Source organism: Callospermophilus lateralis, chromosome 12 (genome assembly GCF_048772815.1).
Source record: "Callospermophilus lateralis isolate mCalLat2 chromosome 12, mCalLat2.hap1, whole genome shotgun sequence".
Lineage (NCBI taxonomy): Eukaryota > Metazoa > Chordata > Mammalia > Rodentia > Sciuridae > Callospermophilus > Callospermophilus lateralis.
Window position 1 is genome coordinate 108,900,376 of NC_135316.1, and position 24,377 is coordinate 108,924,752.

The following is a 24,377-nucleotide window of genomic DNA, read 5'->3' on the forward strand; positions in this document are numbered from 1 at the left end:
GCTCTGTTTGGGGCGGACGAGGGTACTGTGGGGTGTCCTGAGAGCCCTGGCTGGCAAGTGTGGGGCCCAAGGCAGAAAGAGGAAAGCCCATGCAGTGGCAGAAAACTGCAGGTGGCCAAGGCATGGCCCAGCAGGGCAGAGCCGGGAGAGGGAGGGAATGGCTGCACACTGCTGCCCTCAGCCAGCCACACATTCATCCAGGCAGAGGCCACCAAGGCCACCCTGCCCTTCACACCCATCCTCTGCACCACACAGGCTGTGAAGATGCTGGGGCCCCTGGGGTGCAGCCACACGCCCTGAGCAGGAAGATGTTGAGCCAGATAATATTTAACTAAAGATTTGGGCAGCATCACCAAAATGTCCACAAAGGTGGCAGGATAGCCCCTCCCAGGGGCCAGTGGGAATGAGGCGTGAGTCTAGATGAGACAGCAGGGCCAGGACCAGCGCTCCCTGGAGGTTGCTGCTGCTCTTCCTCCTCAGATCCTCTTCAGCTGCTGCATGACTCGACCCTGACTGTAATCCCCAATTTTAGAGGATGAGGCTACAGCCCAGCGAAGTCAGTCCACTTAATTTGCACAGCTAATGAATGCAAGGGGGTGGCTCAAAGCCAGGCTCGTCAGCCCCCATCCATTCTCTTTCCATCGCCCACACTGACAAAAAAAGGCCCTCAGTGGGTGGGTCTAACGCACGGCGAACCCTTGGAAATAGTCGGCGGGAGCGCCACTTCTTTTATGGTTGTTCCGAGTGTCTAGTAAAAATACACAGGAACGGAAAGGACAGGCAGCCGGCCGGGAAAGACCAAGCGACACCCCGAACTGCACAAGTGAGTCCCCAAATGCCAAGAATGCCTTGTGATTGGATCGCTCCAGGGGGCTGAGGACAGTGTCCTGGCTGGTGGTGGCCGCAGGTGAGACTCTGCACCTTAGTGCTCCTGAGGTGGGGCTGGACAGTCCCTGACTTAAGCCAGGGCTTCCGTTTGGGGTTGAGTCAAAGCCCTCAGTTGGCTATGGTGGTACCTGCTGAGGAGGTGAGGGAGGACGTGGGAGCCGGAGGGGCAGAGCCGTGACACTGCCTGCTGTGGTGGATGCGAAGGGCTTCCGTGGGTAGTGGCTCAGGCAGAGCCTGTTTGACTTACTCCTGGCTCAGAGACAAGGCTTCTCTTCTTTAGTGAAAACAGCCGGTGTTCATGGACATGTCGCTGTCTTCTCTCGGGAGGATGGACCTGGATGTCACCTCCAGGACAAAGGCCATGGCAGTCTTCAGAAAAAGGCCAAGGTGCTCTGGGGCACTGCGATGGGCGCAGCCTGAAGCCCAGCTCTTGCAGGCCGTGAGCAAGGGTCACACACAGTGGGAGGAGGCAGCTGTGATGCCGGGGGCCTGGCGGTGACGGAGGTGCGCGGAGACCCCACAGGGCCACCAGAGCTGCTGCCCGTAGTGCTGTAATATAAACGTATGCGCTTCACAGACATTTAGAAAATGTACCCAGAATAGAAATGGAAATAAAGGACTGTTTGGGGTTATTTTTTCTTTAATGTGGGGTCGGGGCATTCCTGATGGACAGACGCCATTCCAGAGGAGCCACAGCAGGATGGCGAGTGGCCCCTCCCTCCTCAGGTGTCTGGGGAAAGTGACCACCGCCTCAGTCATTGGGTGGCAGTGAGAACACTCAGGTGAGCACCTCAGCATGGCTTGTACTTGGGCCGTGGAGTGCTCCAGTAAAGACGTAGCAGGAAAACACTTACCACCCCCAACTCGCTCAACCTGCCATTTGTAATCATTAAAAGCAGGGAAGACTTTAGAAACCAGTGCCTAATCACTCTAGGGGCTGCGCTGGAGCAAACATCGATTTCAGTAATATTTGGTGAGCTTCAACTCTTTCCTTCAGCTTGCCTGGTCAGGGGCACTGGATCCAGGGACTTCAAGGAAGACGTGGCAGGTTCCGTGGTCTAGAGTCAGGATGGTGGTGGGGGTTGGGCTGCTCTGGTGACCATGGCAATCAGAGGGACTTGAAAAGGAGATTTCCATGGAGACGCAGGGTAGCTCAGAGGCTGGCTGGCCTGGAAAAGGAGGAGAGTACATTTGGACAGATGAAGGTTTAACCCCAAAGGAGCAGAAGCCGGAGGCCTGGATGGCCTGTGGGAGCAGGTCGGAGCAAGGATACCTCGATTCCACATGGGAACTGGAAGTGGCAAGTGGACACCACGTGGAGATGACCCACAGGCTGCTCAATGTGGGAACATTCTCCTAATACAGGCAGGACACAAAACCCAGAAGCCACAGAAAAGACTGATACAGTTGATGACATATTTTTTTCTTGCTAAAAATAACAACTTGGAAGGAAAGCAAAACCCGAGGTAGTTGTGATAGATTGGGCATAGGAATTTCGACTTTCTTAATATATAAAAATGTATTTCACAAATTCATAACAGAAGAATCTGGAGCCACACAGAAAATAGTAAAGGATGTGATTCACTCTAGAGGACACAAGTGACTTGTGAACATATGAAAAGTCGTTCGACTACTCGGCTAAGAAACGAGAATGAAAACCACAGGAGGAGCTTCTCGTCGCTTGGCAAAGATCAAAGTTGGGAAAAGCAGTTCTGTTGCTGGGGATATGGGGAAATGGTGCTCAGACTGTAAGGTAATGCAGTGTCTTTGGGGTGAACTTCAGGTTCTCATAAAGCATGTGCAGTCAAAGTACATGCACCTAAACCTCCATGTTTTGAGTTTGTCTTCTGGATAATCAGACGTGGCGCACCAGAGGGCACTCGAGTTTGTTGGGAGTCACCTTGGCTCCAAAGACTAACTTCCCCATCCCCCAAGAAGAGCCGTCCAATGGTGAGCCCTGCTGGCTCACATGATCCTTACCCACCAATCAGACTAGCCCTGCTGGCTCACATGATCCTTACCCACCAATCAGACTAGCCCTGCTGGCTCAATGATCCTTACCCACCAATCAAAAAGCACCCCAACTGTCAATCCCTTCAACCATTAAACTGTCACAACTGTCAAACCACCCCTGGCTCTGTAAATATGCAGAGCTGTTCATCAATAATCGGGCATTTTCTCTGACGGCAAGCCTTGATCGTTCTTTCATTGGTGCCGAAACCCAGGAGGGGGAATGCCTTGCTGCCTGAGGGCCCCCTCTCTCAAGGCTTGCCATCCTCGTCCACTCTTTTGAGCGCTGCTTACAACACCAGATCTTCAGTAGATGAGTTCCGCTATTGGGTATCCAACTTCAGACGGGCTACGCAGGGGCTTTGACTGTGATTGTCTGGCAAACCTCTGATGCCCAATCTGGAGGAGAGACCACGACCTGGGCGTTCTGGGTCAGGAATACGGCCCCACATTTGCACTAGTGGCCTACCTATCCAAACAGTTCGGCCCCACCGTCAGGGGCTGGCCCCCATGCCTCAGAGCCCTAGCAGAGGCCCATGACCTCCAGAAAGAAGCTCACAAGCTCATCTTTGGCTCCCTGATAACCATCTCCTCTCCTCACCATCTAAAGGATTTCCTCACTTATAAGGGACTTCAGTCACTTCCTCCTTCCAGGGTTCTATCCCTCCTGATCTCTCCTTGAAAATCCCTCTATCTCTTTTCATCCCTCCTGCCTCCCTCCTTCCATATTCTCCCTCACAAGATCCCACCCACAAATGCCTGGAGGTATCAGAGACGATTTTACCCTGCCCTACCACCATTTCTGAGAGACCCCTGCCCTCCTTGGACCTTGTCTGGTTCTCAGATGGTAGATCCTTTATACACGAAGGGGTTAAAGTAGCAGGGTATGCTGTCATTTCCCTCTCATCCATCATAGAGACTAAACCTCTCCCACCCAATACCACCAACCAACAAGCTGAACTCATAGCTGCCTCAAGGGCATGCGAGCTAGAGGAGGGAAAAACCCTCTCCCTATATGCCGATCTCCCACGCAGCCATTTGGAAGAAAGGGGGCTATTGACCACCAGAGGGACGGCAGTCATTAATTCCACACTTATTTCTGGCCTACTATGAGCCTCCAGGCTGCCTTCCCGACTGGGAATAATCCATTGCAAGGCCCACCAAACTGACTCCTCCCTTACTACTATGGGGAATTCCAAGGCCGATCAAGCAGATCGATCAGCCGCCCAACGGAGCTTTACCTCCTCTCCACTACTCTTTGTTACCACCAGGGATCGGCCCAAAGATCCCCAACAACTCTTCCAATTTCTTCACTCTCTATTCCATTCTAGTCCACAGAGTCTCACTACTTTCCTTCACTCCTTTTTCACCCTTTCCCCTCGCCATAAGACCCTCCTACAACAGATCACTTCCGCTTGTCAGATCTGCCAGAAAACCAATACCAATACTCCATTAAAACCTAAACCTTTCCCTTCTCATCAGGCCCGCGGTCATACCCGGCTGCAGACTAGCAGATCGATTTCACCAACATGCCCCGAGTAAAAAACAAGCCTTTCCCACTTCTCACAAGCAAGCCTCTATGGAGTTGACTCACAAAATCCCCCATTTTGGGATGCCCACTTGTATCCAATCAGACAGTGGCCCAGAATTCACCTGGAAGATAACTCAGGGACTGGCTCACGAGCTCTCACTCCCTTGGCATTTCCATTGCCCTTATGGCCCCCAGGCTTCTGAAAGGTTGAAAGGACCAATCGGTCCCTTAAAGAGACCCTCACCAAGCTCACCACGGAATTAAGCCTGGACTGGGTAAAGGTGCTCCCCTTGGCTTTATTGCACATTAGGGCCCTGCCAAAGAAGCCTTCTAATCTCTCACCTTTCAAAGTCACGTATGGCCGTCCCCTCGTTCCTCCTGGATTGCCTACAGAACCCCTACCCATCTCCGAAACCTATGCCCTGCTCCTCCTCTTCCATCTATGCTCTGAACTCTGATGCTATCAAGACTGGCTCCTTCCTGACCCCAGTCTCTTTCAAAACCCTACCTCCTTAACACCTGATCAACTTGTTTACTGTTGCCCACCGGGGAAAAGCCCCCTCTAAAACCAAAATGTAAGGGTCCTGCTCAGGTGATTATGTGCACTCCCTTGGCAGCCAAACTCAAGCTGTCGAACAACCAACTTACCCCATGGATCACGTTTCCAGGCTTAAGTCGGCACTCCTACACCTTCATCAGAAGAGCCACGATTGTCACCTGTCATTAAGTACTCTTGTCAATGCTCCCCCTCATTTCTGGCCCCTCTTGGGTCCTCTCTTTGCCCTATGTCTGAAAATTCAAGGCAAGCAACCCTAAGGGCCCCTCCAGCCAGACCCCCCTTTTCTTCCTTACAGATCCTCCCCCATTACTTGCTTGGATCTGGCCGGTAGTGGGACCATTGTGTGTTGTCCTTCTGACAAACCACTTAGGTGTCCAGAGCATGGTGACCCCTGAATAAGTGTGATCATAAGAGAGCACTTTACCAGTTGCCTTGTGGGCCTAAGGAGGAACATGTGTGTTTTGTTTACCCTCCCAGTTTCGTAAGAATTTCAAGTATCAGTATTTAAAGTTGAGGTGTTTTACATAAAACCTGGAGAGAGCTGACTGCTCTCAAAGGGAAATATGGTAACAATGGGCCACCGTTCTCTCATGGCCGCCTTCAAGAAAGGCAAAGAGAGAAGCAAGCTGGTACACCCAGTTAGGAGAAAGTTTGAAGAGCAGCCTTAATAGAGAGGGGAGGGAGCTAGGTTGGACTAGGAATGAAGAGTGGAATTGAGGGTGTTAGGTGCAGGACAGGCTGTTCTGCAGGGCATGCCAAACAAAGTTAGCTGCAGGATGACCTGGCTTCTCAAACCCCCTGTCTGGTTCTTTATCACCTGTTTGCTTCAAGCCCAAACATCCAAGCCCCCCTCAAGGCTGAACACTTAACCCCCCTTGGGCCAACAAGGCAGCTTGCAGACCCAGAGACCCCATTAGATTTGGGCTATAAAAACTCCCTGTGTCTGTTCCTTCCCTTTATCATAAAGTTCATTCAGATTCAGGTGGGTCAAAAATTTCTAATCAAGCTTTTAACCAGCTTCTCCTCAGGAATCACCAACTCCTGGCTACTGATGATACCTCCAGTGTAGACCTATGCCGAATGGACTGACGCCATCATGGATCTGCGGTGGCAAGGAACCTTCGTTGATCTGGTTCCTGAAGTTACACCGGTCTCCTCTGCCCTCCTGTGGGGGCTCCTTCCCTCCTCTCTTTCTCCCACACTGCCCTATCTCAGCAGGAAGCAGCCAGAATGAGTCACACCCACTCTCATTTAATAACAAAGGGGGGAATGTTGGGAGTCTCTCCGGCTCCAAAGACTAACTTCCCCATCCTCCAAGAAGAGCCATCCAATGGGGATCCCTGCTGGCTCATATGATCCTTCCATCCAATGGTGAGCCCTGCTGGCTCACATGATCCTTACCCACCAATCAGACTAGCCCTGCTGGCTCACATGATCCTTACCCACCAATCAAAAAGCACCCCATGCCAACTGTCAATCCCTTCAACCATTAAACTGTCATAGCTGTCACACCACCCCCGGCTCTATAAATACGCAGAGCTGTTCCTCAATAAAGGGGCATTTTCTCCGACAGCAAGCCTTGATGGTTCTTTCAGAGTTAGCTTAATATACAGAGCAGTTTAAGCATATTTTAGATTAAAAGTATAGAAAATATGGGTTGAGCATGCACATAAGACCCTCTGGCAGGCTGCAGAAAGGCCTGGGGGGTCCCTGCATGGTTAAGAAGTTCAGATGGTGGCGAGAGGGGAGCAGCCGCTTAGTGAGGGGATCTCAGAGACAGGAAAGGGCGTCTGGGAAGCCAGAAGACAAGAGCTGCAGTGTATCCTGGACATCTGGAGACTGTCTCAGCCCCTGGGAGAGCAGCCTCCTCCATCTTAGCAGTGAGAATTAGGGAGAGGGAGGCTGAGGAGAAGGCAGGGGCATGAAGGCACAGGCACAGACTGACTGAGAAGTTAGGCAGAAAGAAAGCATGCGACGGGCTGCAGGTTGGTTGAGGGATGCCTTTGTTCTGTTTCGTTAGTTTTACTTTTAAACACAATAAGAACTGAGTCAGAGGAAAGGGGAAAGAGGAGGTGGGAAAGAGACTGGGCCACACAGGAGTAAGGAGCAGAACCCTCAGGACCCCCTGAGGAGGGGCTGGAACTGGAACCCAGTGACTGCTGGGTGGACCAAGATGATCCCCAGGTCGACGGGTGACCTCTGGGGAGTGAGGCACAAGGACTGCCAGCCTTGGGAGCACAGTGAGAAGAACGTCATCATCAGCCAACTTTGAGTAAGCTTTGAGATGGAAGGGAGGCCTGTGGGGGAGTAGTATTGACAGAGAGATGAAGGTGGCTTCAGCAGAGGCTGCTGTCACCTGCCCAGCATGGTGGCGTTTCCTGGTCCAAGACCACTGCTTAGAGATTACAGCAATTAACTGCATTTAAATGTCTGCTTCTGAAAGACCTCCCCCAGACCTAAGTCTCTCACTGGGCTCCCCCCCTCTCGTGCCTGGGGTGTGGGAAGGCAAGGGGGCTACAGCCAAGGAACCAGGGAAGCGGGGGTCCACAAGGGAGGGACTGCCACCGAGCTCTCCTCCCAGAGTCTGCGTCCCTGCTTCTGAAGCTGCGGGCTGGCCAGCCTGGACCTGCTCACAAGCGCATCTTCCCTTAAAAATCAGGTCCATTGGCTCCTTATTCAAAGTGGCTACCTGTTAGCTTATATTTATCTCTGAAATCTGGGGGTAAATAACACTCATAAATGTTCAGCATGGGAAATTTTGGAAAGTAATGAATGATATGTCTAAGAAAAGAGTAATTGCCACTTGCTAACTATTTTTAACTATACAGAAGTGAGGACTAGTCCGCATGCAGCATACCTACAGGACACCATGTTCTTTTCCCAAGATGTAACTTTCCCGAAGATGATGTCAGTATTTACCAAGGGAAGGTTGGGCGTCTCAATTGTTAGAGAACACCGTGGTCTCAGCAGTCCAGCTGGTGTGCGGGGGGCAGCCAGGTACTACCTTTAGAGGCATTTTGGTCTTTGCCTGGCAGGGGACCTTCAGTGGCTCTTTCTGGCTGGTGGGCAGTGAGGATGTGGCCTCCCACCACGTGGGACTTCCTGGTGCTCCCTTCGCCTATGCTTAGGTTGACTTTGATTGTCTGGAGCGTCTCCAGAACATTCCTCAGGGACGGATGATGGGAAGGATGTTGCCAGAGGGTCCACGGGTTTATAACTGTTGGCAATTTATATTTAACCATCATGTGCCAAAAATCAAAATATTTGGCTCACATATTTTTTTCCCTCAAGGTCCAAAATTATCCTTCGACATTGCCACTGAAAATTCTGAAGGCAAACTGATTGTCTCTCCTTTGTAAATTGTTATGATTTACATATTAACTGTCCCCAAGACCTCATGAGTGAGATAATGCAAGAATGTGGAGAGGAGAAATGATTCCAGTAGGAGAGGTGTCACCTAATCAGTGGGTTAACCCACTGACAGATTCACTTGGTGGTAACTGCAGGCAGATCAGGTGTGGCTGGAGGAGGTGGGTCACTGGAGTGTGCCTTTGGGGTTTGTATTTTGTCCTTGGTGAGTGGAACTCTCTTTTTCCCAGCTGCCATGTCCTGAGCTGCTTTCTTCCACCTGCCCGTCCACCATGATATCTGCCTACCTCAGGCCCAGAGCTAGGGGTCAGCCAACCATGAACTGAACCTCTGAAACCATGAGCTCAATAAACCTGTCTTCCTTCTGTGTTGCTCTTGTTGGGTCTTTGGTCACAGTGACGAAAAGCTAAGACATGAACTGACCATTTTCTTGGTCTAGATTTAAAAGGGCTTTAAAAATATCTTTTTCTCGAATCCAATAAATCATGGGATACAGCTCGGTCCACTGGTCTGTAGGCTCAGGAATCAAGGTTCCACTTTAATAGGTACTTTAAGCCTTTCAACCTCAGGAAATATTGACTGAGTTTTAAGTTTAGTCTTTATTTCATTGTTTCCTCGGGAAATTCTACTGTACACACTATGACATTTTTTCCCCTATAGTCTAGATTTTGCCACTTTCTTTTGAACACTTTTCCTTTGATTTTTAAAAGCTTCATTTAGATCATCCTCATTTGTAAAATGACCTTTTTGAAAATTCTGATTCTTGGCTGAATGCCACCCCACATTCTCGGGTTTCACTAATTCTGAGTCTGTTGATCTTTCATCATCTTCCAATATTTTCTAAGCATCTTCCAGTTGCTTTGAAGTGCTCCTTGAGATGGTTTCATCCTTTCCTGTTTGGGAGGTGCCTCTTTCCGACGTAGTCCGTCATTGTGGGAACAACTTCCCTTCCTTCTTTCCCCTGTGGTGACTGTGTGTGGAGTTACACTGCGACCCTTTCCCGTGGCCCATTTTTACCTGCCCATGGTTTCTCTGGATGTGTGGGGGGAGAGATGGCTTCCCGGAGCTGGCCAGCGCCTGGCTGTCTGCACCCTCTCCTGCTGCTCTCCAGGGGAGCGGCGGGTCCTCGCTTGCCGCCCAACGGGCCGCTCTCTCTCTCTCCTTCCCCCACTCACAGTCTCCGTCTGTTCCACTGTCACTCTGTCTTCCTCCCTTTGGGGCTTCCTCTTGGAAGCAGGTGGGCTTCTTCATGGAGAGGAGACCCCAGCACTCTCCTTGAAAAAAAAAGTTTTGAAATCCTTACATATGGGTGCTGCTGTGCCTTGGAATTAAAGTCTAAGAAAGACCGTCTTCAGCTAGCTGCGGGTCGTCGGGGAGGCTGGTCTGTCAAAACGATAATGCTAACAGAAGACGCTTTATGTTCAGGAGAATCAGATCAGAAAGCTATGGAGAGAATATGATGGAAAATTCAATACGCGTCTTGGCAAACTAAAGATGAGGCTAAATATGGGACTGAATCTCTTTTTTCTTTTGCCTCGCTTGGAATTTTAAAAATGATCTTCATCACCATTCAGAATATCAGTTAAGTCTTATTCACAGTAAAGATTTTGCCAAGTTGGAAAATCAGTAGTCAGTCTTCAGCAGAGAAAATTTGAAGAAAACAACAAAGGTCCACAGCCACGCACACCCACCCTGCATGCTGCCTTTTTATCTCCTCTTATGGCAAAACAGCAATATGCTCTCATAATACATCCTGAAGACCACTGTGTTCCACTCCCTCATTCTATTAATAAAGGCCAATTAAGTTAATGCATCCCCTGGCAGGTCTAAATTCCTGGAAGATCGCTTTTTACTGGACTTCTTACTTTTGTTCTCATCTTTACTAAATTGGAATGGAAGAGAAATCCATTATGGATATTACAAGAAGGGCAAAGGGAAAAGCGACATCTCTCCTCTCTCTCTCTCTCTCTCTCTCTCCCTCTCTCCCTCCCTCCCTCCCTCTCATTTCCTCCCTCCCTCCCTCCCTCCATCCCTCCTTCCTTTTCTTTCTCTCCCCCGCCTGAATAGAGATGGTTTTGTGCTACAGGGTGGGGACATAGGATAAGATGGTGTCCACTATGGGACATGGGAAGCCCTGGAAATTGGAGCCTGTCCTCAGCGACCCTGGACCAATAGTAGGCCTTATCCCAGAGTTCCTGACCCACATCAGGTGTTGGGCCATGGTGCTCTGGTTTTGTCAGTGGTTGCACGGGATCCTCGCGGACCACCAGTGTTGAGAATTGCCAGCGGGAACACAGTCAGAGGTGAGGCTGAGGAGAGGGTACTGTCTCCATTAGGAGTTGGGCCCTTGGTTTCAGGTCACCGCAGCTCTTCTCAGGGCAGCTGCAGGGCACAGCTGTTGTCAGGATGGCGCGTGGCAGTGCGTGTTGACGTCAGGGTGAGCATACGCAGCAGAGTCCCACGGGCCGCGGGAGGAGGAGTGTGAACAATGATGCTGGGTGGGAGAGCCCAGGAGACGGTCTGGCGGTGCAGCCTCGGCCCAGGAGAGGGTACTCAGGGGCTGCCGGAGCTCTGAGATGAGCAGGTCTGGCTGCTGACTGCAGGGAGACGTGTAAGGGCCTAGAGTTGCATGTGAGGGTGATGGGGGATTGATGACATCTCCACCAAAAGCAGGCAGCCGGGGGACACCTGTGGGATGGGTGACCGTGCTGTACTGCCAATCCCGTGCTTGGCAGGGCTGGGGCTGCACAGACCCCGTGGCTGATAAGATCCCAGGCCTGGAGTTTAAGGGAGTGCTCTGAGCTGAAGTTTGAATAGAAAATGTTGAATTAAAATATGTCATTTCCTTTGCTGCAGGTGTCCTAGAGGCCTGACACACGACGTTCGTTGTGAATCTCAAAGCAGGGCTGAGAGTCGCATCGCCGCTGCCCATGCCTCTCTGAACAGGATCTCTTCTTGCGTAGTGAAAACTACCAGGCGTGAAGCCGTGGATGCCTCCTCACAGGCAGGGCTATGTGGAGCTCCCTCTGGAGAGCCCGGGAGAGCACACCTGCCCCCTGGGAGTCACCAGGGCCGCCTGCTGCCTTGGCTTCGACTGGCTGCCCATCTATCTAGCTTATGCATCTATGTATTAAAAATAAAAGCCTGAAGTGGGACACTTGCATAAAACACAGACAGAGACACAGACACAGAGAGTTCTCCATGAGGGAAGAGGGGAGCGCTCCCAGGACGTGAGTCCATGTTAGGTCTGATGATGGGACACTGAAGCCGTGAGATGGCGGCTGTGCCCTTCCACAGGACCGCGAGCGCCCTGAGGGCCTCTTGTTAAGTCTTGGCACAATAATGCCTTTTATACCCGGGAACGGAATAAAAGGACAGCAAGACATTTTTAAGTAGTTCACACTCACATTCAATCCAGGGTGCGTCACGGAGCTGAGGACTAGAAGACCAGGCACAGAGCCTCGAATGTTTGCTGAGAATGAGTTAATCAGAGTCAGGACCAGGCTGTTCCCAGGAAGATGGACATGACCTCAGGAAAGGGTGTGCTAGAGCGCTCCTCTGTGAAGAGCTGACGTTGAGAGAGGGGAGTCCAGGGCTCAGCAGCTGTGGCTGAGTTCCTGGGCCACGGGCAGTCTTTCCCAGCTACAGAGCTGGGGCGCTTCTTCAGAAAGGAGAGGAGAGAGAAACCTAGGGCAGGTCAAGGGAAGTCGACCCACTGGGTCCTCATACCATCCTCATATCTGCAGCTTTGACCAGGCAGGGTTCCATTCTAGAAATAAAAATAACAATAATGAAACAATCAGGAACTTCCAGCTGTTGGAGACCAAGTGATGCACTTCCAGAAAACTGACGAAAGAAACGATCTTGAGGAGAATTAGAGAATATTTTGAAATGACAATGAAAATACAACAAAATAAAGTTGGGAGATTGAACCCAGGGGTGCTTTACTACTGAGCTACATCCCTAGTCCTTCTTATTTTTTCTTTAAAGACAGGGTCTTGCTAAGTTGCTGAGGCTGGCCTCAAACTTGCAATCCTCCAGCCTCAGCCTCTCAGGTCACTGGATTTAGAGGTGTGCGCCAGAAGGAAGTCTATAACTATAAATTCGTATATTACACACATCTCTTTAACTGTCCCAATGAGTTTGGAAAACAAAATCTGTGAAACCCCAAAGGGATAGAAAAGATGAAATAAAATTGATAAAGGCAGGAAATAATAAAATAGAAAACCAAAGTCACAAAAGAGATAGTGAAAAAGTAAAAAAAATCTGGCTTTGTCACAGGATTATAAAAACTGCAATTTCCCTAAGATGACTGAGGCACTAAAATATTACTAAGGAAAATATTGCCAAAGTTAGGACGTGAAAAGGAGCACCGTTAGAGACCCTTAAGGGGCTCTTAAAAAGACTGCAAGAGATATTACATGTATTCTTACACCCGTGAATTTAAAACTCTATATGAAAGGATAAATTCCTAGAAGAATACAGTGTACCAAAATAAAGAAAGAAATAATAGAAAATTTGAGGAGACCTACATCTCATAAATAACTTCATAACCTAATTTAAATCATTGTTATACACACACAAATACACACACACATACACCAATCTAGATATGTTGCTTCACTAAAAATGTTTTTTAAATGCTTACTAGTTTAGATATCAAAAATAGTACTTCACGACTTCTTGCGCAGTCAGCAATACCATAACACCAAAATCTGATTAGATTAGAAAAAAAGGAAAAATCACAGGGCATCTCTTTTATGTAGATGTAAAATTTCTAAATGAAATCTTAGAAAATCGAATCAGTCAATATATGAAATACACATCCCATCAGACTAAATGGATGTTTGCTCTTGGAATGCAAGGTTTGTTTAACATTCAAAAATAAGTCGTTGTCATCTGCTGCATAAAAGTCAAATGTTCATAATATGTACAAACAAGTTTCCTCATACAGTTTAGTAGGTAGGCATGAGTTTCAAAAACATTCACTGGGAATGAGAGTAAGCTTCCTTCAGTGCTGCATTCAGTTTGTAGCAGGGCTACTGAAGTCCCACATCTCATGGTCAGTGCCCCAGCACTGTCCCCTGCTCAGCCACCCAACGGGGTGGACTGAGTGGTAGCTCAAGGCAGGTGGGCTGTGGCTGGAGGAGGTGGGCACTGGGGTGTGGCGTTGGGGTCTCTATTTTGTATCTGGAGAGTGGAGTCTCTGTGCTTCCTGGTCATCGTGTGAGCTGCTTCCGTCCCCCACACTCTTCTGCTGTGGTGTCCTGCCTCACGTCGAGCCCCGAGCAATGGAGCCAGCTGCCTATGGACTGAGACCTCTGAAACCCTGAGCCCCCCAAACAAACTCCTCCTCCTCTCCAGGTGTTCTTCGGGTCTTTTAGGCACAGCGGCCAGGAAGCTGACTGACACACCATGGGCTGAATCGTCCTCCTTGAGCTCCTCACCAACCTTTAAAGGAAAGAAAGTGCTCAGGGTTGGAGAAGAGGCGAGCCTGCACGTCTTCACAGACACCGTGGTTCTCTGTGTGGAAATCTAAAAGGGGCCATAGACCAGCTACGAACTTTAGCTTGCAGGTCACAAGTCTTGGTGACCAAGTCGACATGCGACGTGTGCTGTGATATAAAGCGTGAGAGCAGGAAAGGAACATCAACTGGGAGTGGACCTGGCCCACTGGACAAGCTGGAAATCCTCCAGAAAACATTTCAGATATCTAAGTAAAGGGGTATTCTTGTTCGCCAATTGAGGGGTTCATCCACGGATTCAGCACGATCTCAAAATGCCACCAGGCATTCTGAGAATGTGAATTAGCAAAGACCTTGAAAAGAACAACTGAACTGAGGAATGTGCCCTCTGCTGTGGCTCTGTAAGAAGCCGTGATGTCCCTCTGGTGCCCTCACACGCCACAGAAGCAATGGAGTGCCCATCTTGCCCACATGCGTTTGACTCCTTCCTCCTGCCACACACCCGGGCAAATCCCAGATGGGCCGAAGACCTAATCACGAGACGCAAGGAAGCTTCAAGGCCTTGGGGGAGGCCAAGGTTTCTTCAACAGGGGGAATGGTGCTATCCAGAAAGGACAAAGCCCCTTCAACTCTCCCTCACTAAAACTAAGAGCTTCATGAAATTTACCATTAAAACATGAAACGCCGCCAGCAGAGTCGGTGCCGCCTCTCCAGCCTGTCCACCTGCGCTCCACAAGGGACTTCATCAGCACAGGTGGGGGTTTCTGCACACCTGGGAGGAAGAGAGATGGGAAACCGGGAAAACGGCCAAGGGCCAGGATCTAAAAGTGGCTTCCCAGGACAGTCCCCCACAGAGCCAGAGGGCACAGTCGGCCGAAGACACATGAGACCACAGCTGCACGTGTCACCTGAGGGCAGTGTCCGTGAATCACAGGGAGGAAAAGAGGAAAGACAGGAAGAGAGAGGGAGAGAGAGGGAGAGAGAGGGAGGAAGGCAGGGGGAGGAAGGGAGGAAAGCAGCAGTTGCTGACAGGTGCAGAGGGGGCAGGGTGCTCTAAGGCTCGCCCTGAGCGTGTCTGCAGATGAGCACTTCCACCCCTTGATGCAAGGAAACCCCGAGGATGCGCACCGACGGCTTCCGTAAGATCTTTACCACAGCGCTACCTACAATAGTCCTAGATTTATAGCCATGTCCTTCTGGGATTAATCTAAGCTGACAGAAAAGGGGACGGCAGGAGGGACAGTGCTCAGATGGAGTGACCCCTTGGGGTTGGGGTCATGTTCTATTTCTTAATGTGGATGGAGGTTGGGCAGACATGTCACCAATCCACTATAAGTACACTTTTCTAAATGTGTATCTCACACACACATAAGTTGAAGCAGATAAGAAAAGGATGGTGGGTACGTGGACTGCTCAGTCTCCTCCATCTATTATGTCTGTCTGTCTGTCATCTATAACATCAGTTCTCAAGGGTCATCATAAAGGAGTGCCACACACTATAGGTTCTGACTGCAGAAATGTATCAACTCCAAGTTCTGGAGTCCAGAAGTTAGAAGTGGAAATGTCGGCAGGACTGGTTTATCCTGAACCTGGGCAGATTCCATCCAGGCCTCTCCCAGCCTCTGGGAATTTGCTGGCCACCTTGGGGCTCCTGGCCTCTGTGACATCCCCTCAAGCCCTGCCTATATCAATACAGGATGTTCTCCCTATATGAATGTGACCACAGTCCCCCCCTTTTAGGGGACCCTAGACATGCTACACTGGAGCCCACATGAATGACTCATCATTGTTATGGTTTGGATGATATCTGCAAAGACCCCATTTCTAACAAAAGTCAGACTGTGAGGTTCTGGAATTATAACTTCAGTATCTAATATGAGGGGACATAACTCGGCACATAATGTTATCAATCTTTACACATACTCACACACATACACACACACACAAAATGGTCGTAAAAATATTTGCAGTTCTTAAATAAAATCCTGCCTTTTGATCAAAGTTTGCTCTTGGAAAATACAATTTCATTCCAATACCCACAGGCAAATTTTTAATAGTTCAGTTCAAAGTACATATACAGTTTTTATTTAACACATAACCTGGGACAATAAAAGTGTAGCTGTAATAATGTAGCTCTGGATGTAGGACTAAGACGTTGTAAGTGGTCCAACCTGACTTCTTAGCAGTAGTCACTGGGCCTTCCTGAGGAACCCTCCATGAGGAAGTTGTTAGTGGTAGAAATTGCAATGAGACCCAAATGCTGTTTCAGAGTTACAGAGAGATGCTGGGTTTACTTTAAACTAAGGGAACACTGTTAAAGTTAGCGCTGTGGAAGGGTAATGGGCAGCAGCCACGCGGCTGGTGCCTCATGGCTCTTGGTATGCAGGACTCTGGGGTTTAGGAACTGGGCTTCTGCAGGGCATCGGCCCCTTGTGCTAGCCTCAGGGACTTGCCTTCCTTGCCTGTTGTCACACAGGAGAGCACACTGTGTAGCATGGTGTGAAGTCTGCCTGCTCCAGGATGAACCCCTCTGTCCTGTGCTCAGAGAGGAGTCCAGTCAAGGCATCACCCATCTGGATGGTCCTTTGGAGAAAGCAAAGTATTTTCACCTTATGCCCCTGGTTTCGTTATCAGAACATCCTTTGGACTTATTTAAGGCTACTGTCACCATCCGAATATGGAATGGTACCATACACAGAGGAGGTGAAACGCACACCTGCCTCCCATGGGTTAACTGAGCTGATGGGTGAGTGCTGGGCACCGCAGCGTGGGGACACACAGCCAGCACTTGGCATGTCCGGTCTTAGTGATGTACTGATTTTTATTGTTATTGCCTCCACAGGATCACCTGCTCATGAAGTCCTGAGAGGGAACCTGACTGTAGGCCACCAGACTGCAAAGTCATCTCCTATTGCTTTGAATCGTCCCCCGAGACAAAAGGGCAGAAAGGATGAACACACTGAGGAGCCTGGGGACAAATCTAGGGTGGCTGCAAACTGCCTGCGGTGGGCCCCGAGGGTTAAGCCGGGTGAGTGCCTGCCTGCCTGGGGTGCTCGAGAGTACCATCCAGCTGGTCCCAGGCTCTGAGGGAGTTGCAGCCTCGAGGACTGAACAGAGGACAGGCTCCCACAAACCTGGCCTCCCCATCAGCTCTTGGGAAATACAATTTTCCAAGAGCTATGGGGAGTGGAAGGAAGCCCCTGTGGCTGGTGGAAGGAAGCAGTGCAGCCACCTGACCGCATGGCCTGTGTCACCAAGGGCTGCAGCAAATGCCACCCACCTCCCACTCCTCCCTCTGTGCATTCCCAGGGGCAGACCCCAAGGTCTCCATGCTGGGAACACAGAGGACAGTCATTTGGAAAATAATCAAGCATTCTCTGGGAGTAAATCTTCTGCCCGAGCAGCCCTCTCGCTGCGGCGGAGCCGTGGAGGGGCAGAGGACGGAGCCATTTTGCCATCTTTCAGGGTGAGTACATATGACAGGGAGAGAAGGGAGAGTGGCTGCCCAAGTCGCAGGCACCAGCAGGTTGCCAGGAGATTCACAAAGCCCCGAGCATAGACAAAAGGCAAGAGGGCTGGCCCGGTGCAGAGGCAGCCAGCTGCTGGCCTGGGGACAGCGTCCAGGCCTCTTGGCTGCCCGCGCTCACCGGGAAAGCCCCTTCCCTCCCAGTGCCGGGAAGGCCCTGCGGGTACCGGGAAGGTGCTGCTCATGAAGAATACACCAGATCCCAGGAAAACCCGCTGAGCCCAGGCAGCCTGGAGGCCCCTGGGAACCTGGAAGGAACCCGACTGGAATCTCAAAGTGAGGGTGGAGCTGCGCCCTAGAGAGGGAGCTGGGGGTCCCACAGACACGCCCAGCCCCCCTGACACAACTTCATGACTGCAATTACTAATAGTAAAGGCAAAATGACATTGGCAGACTGAGGCAGACCTGTGCCCAGCCTCTCTGCTCATCTGCCTCTCTCCTGGTGGTCCTATGGCTGCCAAGGACGGTGCCAGGGAAGTGAGGGGGCAGGAGCGATCGCTTCTGCATTCTCCCCTCATGAGCACACGGCACTGGGTGGCACCCCTAACCCCCTGCTCCCTGCCTCCATGACGTGGGAAAGCCAGTTGGCCTATGTGCCTCACCAGTGCTGTCTGTGGAGTGACAGGGGGAGTCCTGCACCAGACCTACTGGATCAGAAGCAGGGATCTGGGAAGGCCCATTGCTAGAAAGTTCCTCCAGGGAGCTGGGGTGTGGCTCAGTGGTAGAGCACTCTCTGGTGTGCATCGGAACCTGGGTTCCCTGGCCATCCCTGGGAAAAAGAAAAGTTCTTCCAGGAGATGTGGCGCTAATCCACAGAGGCTCACCTGGGAGCCTCCAGATTGAGAACTTGCCTGGAGACTCCTCTTATTAGTGCCCCCAGAGAACCAGGAGTCTCCTGCAGGCACCTCTGGGGAGCCCTGGGCAATGCAATTTCTGCCCTCCCCTCTGCACCCACCTTGCTCTCACTCGGGTTGGGGAGGTGGAAGTCGGCTCACAAGTCCCCCACAGCTGGCATTTCTGGGTGTGCTGCTTTCTGCCTGGAAGGCTCTGCCTGTTTGACACACGTTTATTGATCTGCCAAACCTCTCTTGGAAGCTTTGGGCCTGGAAGCCCCATTGCATGAACACGTATGCGGGGACTTTTGACCACACACGGCACCTGCCGACTCCATTCCCCTTCACGGAGCCCCTGCAGTCGGCTGCTCTGTGGTCAGGCAGGGAAGACTGGGAGAGGACAGCGTGCATTCCTGGCAGACTCATGGGGCAAGAATGCAAGTCGTAGAGGGGCAGTCACCTGGGCACAAGAGGACAGGCAGGGCGGGCCTGTGAACACCAAGGAGAGAGGACCACGGCCCAAACACCGGGGGTGGGAGAGGTTGTCTGGAGGGATCTAAGAAGCACTCCTTCTGGAAGTTACTAAGCAGAAAGCAGAAAGTCCCAGCCCAGCCAGGTAAGCAGGCTGCCTTAGTTAAGAGGGTCCGTGTCCTGTCCAGAGTTGTAATCACCCGGGCAGGAACAGAGGCCCAAACTTCAGGGAAGCAGGACGGAACCAGGTGGAGGAGCAGTGACCTCAGGGAGAAGGCCTGGTAAGCGCCCCTTGCCTCCTCCCCTAGAGCCTCTGGAGCAGGGCCGGTGGGTGGCCTAGAATCTCAGGACCTAGTGAGCATCAGTGAAAGCAGCTTAAAGAAATGCTCCGCTCAACAGCTGGGAGGTGTTTACGCAGTATAGAGGGAGATCACCATAAAAAATATGGAGCTCAAATTCAAAGGAATTTGAGCTTGCGTTATTTTTTGGCAAGAAATACAGACCATTGATCACTGTTCTCAGTGACCCACGGAGCCTCTGCCTAGACTCCAGAAGGTTCAAGTCTGCATTCTTTCTTTTACAGCCCCTCAATATAGGGGGAAAATAAAACAATTTTCAGGGTGTTTTTGCTGGCTTGTAGTACAAAGTATGAAGTCCTTTAGGTGATATCCATTTTTAAGCATATCCCCTTAAGTTATATTGAAAACTAGTAAAATATAAGTTGTGTGTGTGTGTATATACATATATATGTATGTGTACATGTCCACTTATATCTTTTCATATTCTCTCTCAATTTCTATTCTGAGTCAGCAACGTCAATTCATTTGTGAGCTGCACAGGTAACTTGGAGCTGTGCTGGTGAACGTGCGAGGGCAGTGGTCTGTCTAAACCATAACCAGAGGACTAGCGCTCACCCTTTCGCCTTCCATCCCTTCTCTGCCTCCTCATTCTATCCCACAGAAACACCTTGGCTGAGTCGGAGTCTCAATAAGCATATATGGTCCTCTTCGATGCACATGAGGACGTAGCCCTTGGACTGGCGAGTCACCATTCCTGTCTGAGTCCAGGGTACAAAGAAAGAAGAGAGAGAGGGAGGTCTGCCTGCTGGTCAGGGAGGTGAGGCTGTCTCTTACAGGCCCCCGAGGAAGGCTGCTGTGCTTGGTCTCTTAGATAATCACATCAAGACCCTGCTAATGTTTCTGGTTCAGCCGCCCTGCAGTGGGTAATTTCCAAGCAATGAAAGGTGAGAAGGCTGCAGAAGAAACCCAATCCCACGATGTCTGGGGGCTCTCAATCAATTTTAGTTGAATTTACTAATTGAATAGCACACATCCTTTTAAAAGGGACATAGAAATGAGAGAAACAAGCCTTGTTTAGTGCCTTCTTCATTTCTCAAACCATGTCAGCATCAATTCCATTCTTTTTTTCCAGAAAACACTGAGTTTCTTCCCAGTGGAGAAAGAGCAGGTGGTGGACCAAAGATAACTGTCCCTGGAATTGATAAATCGTTACATTTCTTCCAAAGACTTTCCAAGAAATAGCTACTCAAAGGCTTCGTTTTCCAAAATGTCCCCAGATGCTTTCCTCACTGAGCTGCTGGGGCATCTTCTCCTGTCACTCTCTTTCTTGCCTGTGTAGGGAGGGTGAGATCCCAGGAGGGGACCCCTGCTCTTCTCCTCCCGCCTGTCCTGCCTTGGACTAGCCTCTTCCAGAGGGGTGTACCTGGGGGAGGAGATGCCAGGGCAGGAGCCTCCCACGCAGCCTGGCCTGGAGTGCCAGAAGGTCCTCCCGTCTAGATGGGGGTCCCTGGAGGTCCAGTCTGAAAGAAAAGACAACAGGAAACATCCCATTGGAAAGACAACTAGAGGAAACCTGCTCTGCTGACCACGGTCCTCATTCAGCCATCAGAACTCATCAGGTTCTCGTGGGCCCGACGCTGTGCTAGGTGTCTGGCTCCTCTGAAGATGCATGATCTTCCCCGCCTGCTGTCACCAAGCACGTGGCCCTGATATGGCCATGTGTCCCCACAGAGCCTTCCTGCTTTATTGGCTGCCCCACCCTGTGCTTGTTGCTTTCTGACCTTCCAGATGGACAAATCCTGTCTCAGACCCCTTCTAGGGGAGCCCAATTGATACACCCTTGGGAGAGCCAGAAACTCCCCCAACGGCTCTGGCGGCAGGTGCACTGCCCAGGTGCGTACCCTGGAGATCACGCAGGTGGCAGGAGGGCCAAGCTCACGAGGCACATATCGGCACCCACACCCCAAGCCTGACTCCCAGCAGCACCCACCTCCTCCCAGGGCTCTTTCATCCTCTACCAGCCTGCCTGCGGCTACCCCAACAGAATCTCCTGTCTGCACAGTTGGAGGGGTGTTCTTCTGCCTGTGGTCCCCTTCCCCTCTGGCTTCTAGACTGGCCTCAAGGATCAGCGCAAGTTCCACCTCCCACGTGGTGACCCCTGACCACCCAGCACAAAGGGTCCTGGTCTCCCTTCGCTTTCTGCGGCTTGGCCCTCTGAGGGCCTCCTACCACACGCCATTCTGGACGTGCGCTCCTCCCTGCTGCCAAAGCTTTCCAATCCGCGTTTCATGTTTTCCTTTAGCTTCACCAGACCTCACTTTCATTTTGCTTTGTTTTCACCAGGAGGAAAGTTCAGCTGACTATGGTCTCCATGTCTCTCCCTCCTCAGCTCTGGCCAGGGGTCTCTGCAAGTGAGGACGGAGCTATCCGGTCTGCCTTTCTCCTGCCTCACTTTCACTGTCCCCCCATGGACATGTGCTCAAGACAGTCTCAGGATGCAGCCTGTTTTCCGCCCTGGAAGGAGTAAAGCCCCCTCTGAAGATTGAGGGCCATCTCAGGGGCTCCCCGCTCCTTGGCTCCCCTTGCTGCAGGTAGGGGCACCAGGGCAGAAACCGCGCAGTCACTAGTTCTGCCTGCTGTGTCCTCGACGCTTCTCTTAAAACCTTACCCCAGCATCAGGAAGACAGAGAAATACCACAAATGAGCCAACTCAGAGAACATTGCTTAATCAGTGGAAAGGGGAAAGCGTGCGGACTCCACATAAATCCTTCTGTGTCTCTGGATCACGGGGTTTGGGAGCCAAAGGGGAAGGGAGGGGACAGAGGGGTCGTGGCAGGGGGATGTGGAGACACCCTGCTCAGAACCCGATTGCTAAATTGCTTCTCAAGAATACGCACCATCTGCTGCCCTCTGAACACTGTCTAGACAATTTCAAATATTACATAATTCATGGTGGCCGAATATTTTCCTGTTTACTGCAGAGTTAGTCCACAAAGGTCACTGATAAAAATCATCTTTTAACTAGTATGAGAAGCATTCAAAACATCTAAGACTCTGAAGGGCCTTGCCTACCCTTACTTTTTGATATTGATCCGTGGATAAAGTAAAACTACACAGGCCTGATGGCCCCTGGCTTCTGGCCAGGTTGTGAGAGGTGTCAAAAGACAAAGACCGGCTGGTCCCTCCACCAGTAACGTGACCACTACCATCCATGTGGGGCCTTCCCACTTTCTGATGGAGCCAAATGGAAGCCCAGCTACGGGGCAGCCGCCCTGTCGGAACACCAGGGAGATTGTGCAGTGTTTCTAAATCACAGTTCTCTGCCATACTGAACAGAGACACTGGGTACTTTAACTAAAAATAGAGTTTAAATAAAAGTAAAGAAAAGAAAAGAAAGTGAAGCAGAGAGACAGAGAGAAGGAAGTGGGGGGCTACAGGCTGTGGCAACCAGGAGAGCTCCTCCCACACCCTCGGGCACTGTTTCCACTGGGGACCTGCCCCACCCTCTGCCCACTGAAAACCGACCCTGGACTTGGAGCAGGTGCTCCTATTGGAAAGCTGGCTGCCATTCCTGAGCTGCCAGTCGGCCTTGCACTCTCTCAGTTCCAGACCACTGCGGGTCTTCCTCCGGAGCTGGTCCAGCAGAGCAGGCCTGGCCAGGTGGGAGGTGGGCTTGAATGGGCCTCTCCTGGAGTTTCCCACCTGTGTTCCACCTCTCCGCCGTGACATCTGGCAGGATACCAAGAGATCTTGCTATTTGATGATGCTTATCCCTACTATCACTTTTAATTTATCTGCTTTGTGAAAGAAATTCTCTGTGAGCTTTAAGGGACCCACCAGGCTGACCGGCTCTTCCGATTCATGACCCACAAATATCCTTTTTCAAGTCTCAGCTGACCTGCTCCTGACTTCACAAAGGTCCACTCCTGTTTCTGAGTGGGGATGACCCTCTGAGAAATGTAGTCTGGGGCCGTGGGACGGCTGCACTGTGTGGACCCTGGCACCAAGTATGGAGCTGGCAGGTGCCCCTCCAAGCCCTTCTCTGTGCCCAGTCTACGCCTCCTCCAGGACTATGGGCTCTGCTGAGACAGGGTATCTGGGTAGGACATTTTTTTAAAAAAGATGTTTCAAAGACAAAGCAACCATCACCTTGCGTTTTCTTTTCAGGATAAGCAAATATATGGTGAAATGGCTAAAAACAAATCTTCGAGAATACATGGGCAAAGTAAGATTTCACACGTCTGCGGTTGCAGGTGAGCCAGAAGCAGTGCCCATGTGGCAGCTGGCTGGGCGACCTCACGGGGCAAGGCCGACGGGGAAGGGCTGGTGGAGAAAGTACTGCTGCTGCCCACCAGTGTCGAGGTGCATTCGAATCAGACGCTTTGAGACATCGGCACGTCAGTTGCTGAAGGAGAGATATAAACACTCTGCCTGTAATCCTAAGTCACATTTAATTCTCCAGAGTTCAATTTAACTTAAAAAAAAAAAAAAAAGATTGTGTCTTCATGGATCTAAGAAGCTTGTGTGCCTCCAGCTCCACTGATTCCCAGACTGTGTCCAAACCCGGGACTCCTCCCATCATGCTTGCTCAAAATTAACGTAATTGTGCATGTTGGAAATTGCTCTGTGACCAGCCAGTTGGCCTGACTTTACAGCTGTGTAAAGGAAGCATAAGAAACTCAAGAAAGATGTCAGTGCCCAGGGGAATATTGCAACCTACCCCACATCCTCTGCACATCCCGAGCAGGCAGTAGGGAGCCACCAGCACAGCCCCAGCCTTTTCCACAGAAAGGAGTCCTGCCCGAGTCCTGCCTGGATGCACCAGGCCTCCCGTGGCCAGGAATCGTCATTTAGACTCTTGTCTAGTGAGGCAGCTCTGTGTTAGAAGCATGAAGAGATTTGCTCAAAATTCGCACAGAGAAATAAGTTGCAGGATAAAATCTGTAGCCCAGATGTGCCTCCTTCTGGTTAGCTTCACCATGCATTTCCCTAGTTTGGGCTGTGCCATGTTTGAAACCCAGTATTTGCTTCATGCCAGTCACCTTCGGGCAAAGAACAACATGGTTTTGATTGAAGTTGGGCTCTTCCACAGAGCCAAGAGACCAAGGCCTGCAAAGGAGCTTCGTCTATGGGAGGAGGGTCCGCTCGGTTGCCCCTGAGGTCCTTCCTGTTGTAAATTCCCTGAGCTCAGACTGTGGATCTTTTCCACGGAGTAGATGCTGCAAGGGGCTTGGTGACTGCAGCGTCTGCAGAGTCAGACCTGCAGCCCTCTCACTGGTGGTATCTCATGGCATGAGACACCACCGTGGGGGAGGTGAGCAATAATCCCTTGTTTGTAGAACTGGTATGTCGCAGACACACAGAGACAGTCTTCAACACTGTCCCTGTGTGTCCGTGACATACCAGTTTGATAAATGCTTTCAAGT